The sequence below is a fragment of the Rhincodon typus genome, chromosome 20, assembly GCF_021869965.1.
Source record: "Rhincodon typus isolate 14 chromosome 20, sRhiTyp1.1, whole genome shotgun sequence".
Classification (NCBI taxonomy): Eukaryota; Metazoa; Chordata; class Chondrichthyes; order Orectolobiformes; family Rhincodontidae; genus Rhincodon; species Rhincodon typus.
In genome coordinates this window covers 21,618,276-21,627,728 of record NC_063351.1, presented here as the reverse complement: position 1 = coordinate 21,627,728, position 9,453 = coordinate 21,618,276, and the positions used below count along the sequence as shown (strand labels likewise).

At 38.6% G+C, this 9,453-nt stretch overlaps 1 long non-coding RNA gene across 1 annotated transcript in view; it reads right to left on the bottom strand.

Moving 5' to 3' along the window:
* Positions 1-9,453, bottom strand: part of LOC125485542 — a 49,604-nt gene that overhangs the window by 37,827 nt on the left and 2,324 nt on the right. Inside the window, exon 2 of the long non-coding RNA XR_007264251.1 lies at positions 7,225-7,353. This is a non-coding gene — a long non-coding RNA (uncharacterized LOC125485542). The remainder of the gene's footprint in view (positions 1-7,224; positions 7,354-9,453) is intronic.

Here is a 9,453-nt window from a genome sequence, read left to right as displayed (position 1 = left end):
ATCGGGGAAACCAAGCGGAGGCTTGGGGACTGCTTTGCAGAACACCAACGCTCAGTTCGCACTAAACAACTGCACCTCCCAGTCGCGAACCATTTCAACTCCCCCTCCCATTCCACAGATGACATGTCCATCCTGGGCCTCCTGCAGTGCCACAACGATGCCACCCAAAGGTTGCAGGAACAGCAACTCATATTCCGCTTGGGAACCCTGCAGCCCAATGGTATCAATGTGGACTTCACAAGCTTCAAAATCTCCCCTCCCCCTACCGCATCCCAAAACCAGCCCAGCTTGTCCCCGCCTCCCTAACCTGTCCTTCTTCCCACCTCAAGCCGCACCCCCATCTCCTCCCTCCCAACCTCATCCCGCCCCCTTGACCTGTCCGTCCTCCCTGGACTGACCTATCTCCTCCCTAACTCCCCACCTACACTCACCTTTACTGGCTCCATCCCCACCTCTTTGACCTGTCTGTCTCCTCTCCACCTATCTTCTCCTCTATCCATCTTCTATCCACCTCCCCCTCTCTCCCAATTTATTACAGAACGCCCTTCCCCTCCCCCATTTCTGAAGAAGTGTCCAGGCCTGAAACGTCAGCCTTCCTGCTCCTTGATGCTGATTGGCCTGCTGTGTTCATCCAGCTCTACACCTGGTTTTCTCCTTATCCCCATTTGGTTTTTCTCGCCCATGAGCCAACTCTCTGTCCACGCCAATATACCATCTCCAACACCGTGGGCTCTTATTTTATAACTTAACTTCTTGTGAGGTACCTCATCAAATGCCTTCTAGAAGTCCAAATACAATACATCCACTGGATCCACTTTGGTTGAAATTTCCTCAAAAAAATCTAATATATTAGTCAGGTTGATTTGATGCCATTAGACTGGTCCAGATTAATGTTGAGGACTCTCAGGGTCACTCCCAGCATGTGTACACCACTGTGCTGCCTCATCTGATGGGTCTGCTCTGCCAGTCCATAGGACCTGTCTTGAGATAAGGAGTTTAGCCTGTTGTTTAAAAGGTATGCTTCTGACCTCGACTATGCCAGGCTTTTGCTTGACTGGCCTATGCGACAGCCCTCTCTATTTTGGCACATGTCCCCACTGTTAAAGAATGCTTCACATGGTCACTTGGGCTTTGTGCACCTTTGTGAAGTCTGGTGCCTAGGTCAATACTAATTATCCATTTGATTTTATTTTTATTCAACTTTTCATAGCAGTTTAATACAACTGAGTGTTTGCTAGATCATTTCAGAATCACACATTATCATGGATCTGGAGTCACAAGTAGATCAGATCAGATAAAACTGGCAGATTTCCTTCCCTAAAAAACATTAGTGAACCCAAAAGATTTTTAAATGAAAATTCTGTAGCTTCATAGCTTCCTTTACCAATTTTAGCTTTTGATTACATATATATTGAGGTAGTTGAACTTAAATTTCCCAGTTACTGACATATTATCTATATTAGGTATTCATTATGTTTTCTGGCACATGAAACCAACAGTTGTCTCTGGGATCTTTTCTGAATACACTTACTGAGGAAACAACTCTTCAGTGGCTTCTCAAAAAGCAGCTTAATCAATGGTTCAGGTATTACACAGTAAACAAAGCAAGCATTCTGTCAGAAACAGAAGAGCTGAGCCAGGAAGCATCTTTCCCTCAGCAAAATGGACACCAACTCTCATTTCATCCAAACACTGTTCAATTAGAAACTAACTTTCTGGTGGTCATATAATCCAGGCAGGTGACCAATAGCAAACAAATCTAACAATTAGTTGAAACCATGTGTTTCTAAGCATTAAAAATTTTAATGTTCAATCTCATCTTTTTGGGAAAAAAAAACATGGATCCACAGAACTTGTAATAAATCATTCTTTGCATATTCCTTAAAAATTCAAGGCTTCAAAAGATGCTAAATATGAATCCTTCATAACACTTTGGAGGCCATTCTGATTTGGATGACGTAAAAGGTTAAGAAATCCATTTGCGAGGTGCTGCTTGTAGCTTTTATATTGTAGAATATCACAGAATCAATGCAGGCACCATAGTGCTGTATGCCTCAGTGAATCTATGTCGGTCTCCGTGGTACTGTTACACATTGCTGAATTTTTGCCTCCTTAGTTCATCAACATTAGTGAATTACTCTCTTTCTTTCGATTGTGAGAGCTGGAATCTATTTTTTAACTGGTGAAGAGAACTTGAGTTTTACGTTATCTGCCCCCAAGGAACAGTTGATCCTTGGTGTAGATTCTTTTGCTCGAACGTACTTCAAAACATTTGGTTTTTTTTTGTCCAAATTGTAATAATGATCTGAACCGTACTCCTACATCATGTTGCAAAAAGCCACAATAACAAAAGCCCTTCAATAGGGGCTTGAAATGTTGGTCAAACCTATAGTTTATGTTGATTTAGACAAATGTTGTAAATAATTGATATTCATGGACACAGGTTTTTCATGTTTTTGTCAATACTAGCAGGATGTCATTTTATGGCTTTGAGATAAGTGAGATTGTGCTAAATTTACTGATGTATTCGTTTAACAGTTTTGTTAGTAAACATATTCAATGATACAGAAAATAATTAACATATTCTAAAGTATTTAACAACCTAGAAAATAATTTTCTTTAGTTTTCTCCCTTAACTTTATATCTTAATTAATTAATTGAAATTGTTCCAGACCAATCAGCAACTAAAGTAAAGGATTTCATTACCTGACACACAAATTTACACAACTGATACACATGGAAGGAAGTGGAACAGATATAGAAGTGTCAATAGTTAGTAAGGCAGGGTGTTGAAATAAACCTGTATACGTGGATCCAAAAGTCAATTAAATGCATTTCTGGAGGGAGAAGAAAATGAGTGTCTATCAGGGATGTCAAGCATACAACCTGTGTAACACTTTCATCTGGCCTGCAGACTTCCCAAGAATCTTCATTTCTTTATTTAGGTTCTTTGAGTAGCACCTTGGACAAGTCTGCTAGATGAGCTTTATAACAAATTGAAATCATTTATTTTGCCCTCTTCCTGCCCCTCCACATCAAAGAGCCATCATCGCCTAAAGATGGCAATCGTGTCTGGCACTGTTTGCCTGACCCAGTTTCTTAACGTTCTTGCAGCATTCATAGGATACATTTTTAACTTCCTTGGTCAAAAAATTTCTGCTTCATGGTTTTATTTAAAGTAGATTAAGAACGTCTTTTGTTTCCTAAGTATAGACTACTGGACTTCTCCGGTTCTTAAAAATTTTTATTATTAAAAATAACATTTTAAATGATTTGAATGACAAAGAATTTTGATGTCAGTTTTGCTGTAGGCAGGGAATTATTTGATTAATAGTGAACATTACCAAAGGCAAGGAACAGACAAAATAATGGCAAACCCTACTATTCTACAGGGCTATATATCTGGCTGTTCACAAAATAACTGTTGAAATTCTGAGAGTCTTGGAAAACATCAGTGGCTACAATGATTGTTCCTGTTTCTCATTGTGTTATAAATGAGCTGTGACCAACAATTGCAGAATCACAGAATTTTTACTCTTCAGAAGGCAGCTATTCAGCCCATCAAGTCTGCATTGGCTCTCCAAAGAGCATTATGTCTTTGAATATAGAACAGTAATTTATCGTCATGTGTATTTTTACAATAAGATATGTTCAGAAATCTTATATGTCACCAGACCACAGCATCTGTATTAATGACATAAGTTCATTGATTAAAAAGAAAAAAAAAGGCAAAGTTCATCTCAGGTTAATTTCAGTCTGGGGAAAGCCGATTAAAACAACAAACGCTGGAATACCCAGAAGTTGCTAAAGAAGACCTCCATGCCGGGACGAGGAATAAAGGAATAATAATTTAATTTTAAAAGCAGTTGCAGAATAAAGTGTGTTTTTAAAGTATCAGAATAACCAATATTTAGTAGTAAGGCAAAGAATAAACAGTAATGGAACTAAGAACAATATTTGCTGTTTAGTGCTGTTTGCCTACTTTTTCCCCAATGCCCTCCTGAATGCCTCAATTGACTCCTCCTCCACCACATTTCCAGGCAACGCATTCCAAACTCAAACCACTCATTGCACAAGTGTTCATTTTTAACATAATATTTGCTAATTTTGTAAATCACTTTAACTCCATGTCCTCTCGTTCTCTATCCTCTTGTAAGTCAAAAAAGATTCTCTTTATCTACTCTATCCAGACTACTTGTGATTTTGAAAACTTTCAGATCTCCTCTTAACATTCTTCTCTCTAAAGAGATCAGTCCCAACATCTCCAAGCTATCCTCTAACTGATGTTTCTCATCCTATTTTTGTCATCCTCTTCTACAGCTTTCCAAAGTATTCAGACTGTTCCTATTTTGTGTGGCCCAGAACTGTATACAATACTCCGGCTGAAGTCAAACAAGTGTCTTGTAGGAGTTCAGCATAACCTCCTTTCTCTTGTACTCCATGTCCCTATTAATAACATCCAGAAATTGCGGCCTTTAATTAATTACAATCCTTTCCTGCTCTGCCACCCTCAGAGATTTGTGCACAATTACTTCTGCACCTGCATAAGTATTGTACTGCCTATGTTATATCTATCCATGTTGTTTCTACGGAAATACTTCTCTGCATCAAACCTCATTTACACTTTCTGCCCATTTCACCAACTTGTCTATGCCCTTTTGGAGTTCTACACTAGCTACTTCATAGTTTACAATGCCTGGAAGTTTTATATCACCCATAAACTTTGAAGTTGGTCACTGCACACCAAATCTAGATCATTAATATCAATCAGGAAAAGCAAAGCTTCCAACACTGACCTCTTTGGAACTCCAGTACAATCCTTCCTCCAGCCCAAAAAGAATTCACTGGGGGCCACTACTCTCTGCTTCCCATTGTTCAGTTAATTTTATATCGACATGTTGCTTTGATCCTTTTATTCCATAAACTATGACCTTTCTCCCAATTCTGTTGTATGGCATGGTATCGAATGCCTTTTGAAAGTCCACGTAGACCACATCAACAGCATTATCCTTTTTGACACTTCTGTTACCTCTTCAAAAAAGCTCCAGCAAATTAGTTAAAAAGATTTCCTGTTTAGAAATCTATCCTGGCTCTTCCTAATCAGCACACTTTTAAAAAGGGCTATGAATAATTCTATCCCAAATAATTGTTTCTAGAAACTTCCCCATCACTATAGTTAAACAGACTTGTCTGTAATTACTGGTCGTCCCCTTTACAGGCTTTTGAACAAGGTCTGCAATTCTCCAGTCCACTGGCACCTCTCAAGTCAAGGGAAGATCGAAAGGTATGGTCAGTTCCCCTGCAAGTTCCACACTCACTTCCTTCAATACCTTTGGAACCATTTCATCTGACGCTGAGTTTTTGTTAACTGTAAGCATCTACATATCCAACTCTTTATCCTTATCAATTTTGAACCCTTCTGGTGACAGAGCTTCCTCCTCTGTCACCATTACTTATGTGGCATCTGCCTCCTTGGTAAAGACAGATATAAAATATTCATTGATACCTCAGCCATTTCTTCATGTGCAAATCCCATTTTTGGTTCCTAATCAATCCTACACTTTTTACCTGGTTTTTACTGCTGGTGTTCCGAACAAAGGCATTTGGATTCCCTTTAATATTGGCCTCCGGTCCATTCTCATAACTCCCCTTCACTTTGTAATATGCTTTTCCGCCTCTCCTCTGAACATTCTGTATTCATCATGGTTCTCAATTATATTTTCTACCTCTAACTTTTATCTCCTTTTTCATCCAGGATGCTCTGGATTTGTTTGCATTCCTTTTCCTCTTGGGGAAGCATACCTTGACTGTACCTGAACCATCTCGTCTTCAAAGGTAGTCCATTGTTCATCTATAATTTTTCCCATCAATGTTTTGTTCCAATCTTTCCCATTTAACTTCATTCTTTCCATATTGAGTTAGCTCACCCAGTTACTTATTCTTAGAATGGATTGCTTATTGTCCTTTTCTATCATCATCCTAAAATTTACAAGACAATGGTCGCTGTCTCCTAAATGTGCCCCCACTGACACTTGAGCTATTGACCTACATTATTTCCAAGAGTGAAGTCCAAGAGTATAACCTTTCTATTTGGACAGGAAACATAACATTGTATGAAACTTTATTGAACATAATCTGGGACATCTGTTTTTTTTTCTGCCCTTAATGCTACCGCTGTCCCAGATTATATTTGAGTAGTTAAAGTCCCAAATATAACTACTCTGCGTAGTTGACACCTTTCTGTAATTTCCCACAGATTTGTTCTTCTATATCATTCCCACTGGTCAATTGAGAAATTTAATCACATAGTTTTTGCTGTAGCTTGATTAATTCTCTCCTTCTCCTTCTGCAGCACTGCATAGCTCTCCTTAGCAATTATTGCCACATTTCTTCCTTTCCTTTCTTTGCTGAAACCTCACATCCAGGAAGATTTAACAGCCAGTCCTGTCCTTTGTTGAGCCAAGTCTCAGCTATCGCCATGACATCACATTTCCATGTGGCAATCTGTACTTGTAACTTCTCAATCTTATTTGCTATATTCAGAGAATTCACATGCATGCACAATAACCCTGATTTAGACTTCACTACTTTCTTTCTTATTCCAGCATCACCCATTAACTTTCTGTTCTTTATGCTGGTGCTATTCATCTGTCCAAGCATTTTGTACTATGTTTTCTCTCTAACATTGGTTTTGAGACTGCTGCTGTGTTAGTTTAAAGACCTCTCAACAACACTAGCAAAACATCCTGCAAGGAACTCAGTCCCAGCTCTGTTCGAGTGCAAACCATCCAGCTTGGCATATGTCATCTTCCCCTGAGCCACTGCCAGTTTGCGGAATCCAAAGCTCTCCCTCCTGCACCGTCTTTCCAGCCACACATTCGTCTAACCTATCCTTCTATTTCTCTGCTCATTTGCACATGACACTAGATATAACTGAATTATTATGTATGAGATCCTGCTTGCTAATTTTCTATCCACTCCCTATATTTCAATTGCAAGACCACACTATGTTGTTGGTGTTTTATGTTTTCACCCAACATTCACCATTTTAAGCAGTTGACCCATAGCAGTACATAAGGATGTAAAGCTTGATCAATGCACACTTATTTTGGTTCTTGCCTCATCAGCTGACAAACAAATGCAAACGTTTAAAGTACACACGTGCATAGCATGCAAAATGCATATTATTTTACATCCCACAGTCCATTGTTCATTTTTACTCACCAGTCAAAAATGCCGTTAGCTAGATCTGGTCTCCAAATTCTCCGTTGGTATTTAATTGGAGTGCATAAAATGGAGCATATTCGACAGCATTCTTATAAAGTAAACCACATCAAGCACATTTCTAAAAATCTGAAAAATGACAAAGCAGCTTTATATAAAAAAGAAACTTAACTCACAAAAACAAAATCACAACCATCAGAAAGGCAGGTTATTTTAGCATTCTTTACCAGTGCCACATTAATACAACAGGTGCATCTACAAAGTGGACTGTAAATGAAAACCTTTTATAAGTTTATATATAACCCCTTCTTAATTATTGTATGTTTGAATTTAGAATAAGCAGGTGTACAGTTTTATGCTTTCAACAAGACAAATAGTTTAGTATGTAATTTTCAGCAAAGCCTGTATAAGAAAAATGTGATAAATCTTTTAGCTAAAATACATTTACAAAGATTTAAAATGAGAAAGATGAAGGTTATGTATGAAGCTGAAAATGAGATCAAACTCTTATCATTGCAGGCCTATCTTGTGAGAAGATTCTCTTTCTGAAGCAAAAGGGTTGAAAACTTGAAGTTAGATTTAGTAACTATGATACTTTCTGTTGTTCAACAGTTGAAGGTTGCTTTCCTTTTGACATATTTAGGGAATGTGGGCTTTCCTTGTTGGACCAGCATTTATTTCCCATCCTTAATTGTGGAGATATTCCTAGTGAGTCATAGGCAAATTGAGTAGAAGGGGTCCCTGAGTGGAAGCTTGTTGGTCGCACTCCTACAGCTCTTGGTAGCCTGGCTTAGTACAGCAGTGTTGGATGCCTTCTTCTGCTTCCCGGCTGAGGAGTGGTTGCTGTTTCGAGGTGGTGTTCAGATGATTCACTTTTAAATATCTGTTTCCAGCCAGCCTTTAGCACAATCAAACAATATGACTCCAAAAATTAATTTTGATGACTCATTGTTCCACCATGCAAAGTCAATTATGCTAGAATTTCTTGTTGGAACTTTGCCTATTTCCTGTTCAGCATCACCATAGCTTTTGAGTCTTCATACCTGTTGAAGGTTCAATGGACATTCCTGGAATCCTTGAATTATTTAATGGCCTTATGTGTTTTACTCTTAAGAAAACAACAGTCTGGATGAGATAGTAAGAACTGCCAATGCTGGAGTCAGAGACAATGCAGTGTGGAGCTGGAGGAACACAGCACGACAGGCAGCATCAGAGGAGCAGGAAAGCTGACGTTTCAGGTCAGGATCCTTCTTCAGAAATCAGATTTCTGATTCCAGCTTTCCTGCTTCTCTGATGCTGCCTGGCTTGCTGTGTTCCTCCAGCTCCACACTGTGTTATCTGTAACAGTCTGGAAGTGCGTTTTTGGCTGCTGTTGAATCCACAAGGAAGATGCGGGATTTTGGGAGCCGAGTTGTAAGCTTCCTTATATCCATTTTAATGACTGATTAGTTTTCTTTAGAAAATACATGTCATGTTTCCATGCCCATGACAGCAGACATGTCGGTTCATCTTCTAATTCAGAGTAACAATAAGTTCAACACTTCTGCAAGAAGAAAAATAAAATCAAAAATCTTGCAAAACTCATCGCCCTCATCTTCTAATGTCAAAAACATACATATTGTACAGGAGCCCTGGTTGTGGCATCTCTTTTTCAGGTAGATAGAGTTTTAAGCTGGGCCTTTATCAGGCATCTGTGCACGTAGATCCTCAGAGTCTCTCTTCATCTGGCACATGTCACAAAGGATTTGAATTTGCCTTTTTTTAAAAAAAGAAAACGTGTTTTGAAATGAATACATCTACACTAGCAATGGCAGTGGACAGCTGTGCCTCTGGAAAGTAAGCATTCATTAGTTTCCATTCAGCTGACTATCTGCATACACATGGTTGGATGCAAACAGTCTGTCCTAATCAAATTATTTAACGCAACTTTTTAAAAAAAAATTACATCAAGCTAACTAAAACACAGCTTGTTGCTGGATTCCATGAAACTTTAAATCATGTGCATTAATCTTAGTGTTTGCAAGATAAAATTACATGGTCTTCTATCATTCAATGTTAAAATCTAATCTCAGAAGGCAGATTAATTAATTCATATTTACTTTGCGTCAACTCGGACCATGTCTGCTAAAGACAACTGTTTAAAAAAAAATGCTAAATTTGAAGGAAAATATCCTTATAATCCAAGGACTTTTGAATGATCTCTAGTTTCTGTTCACACTTTTCTATGTA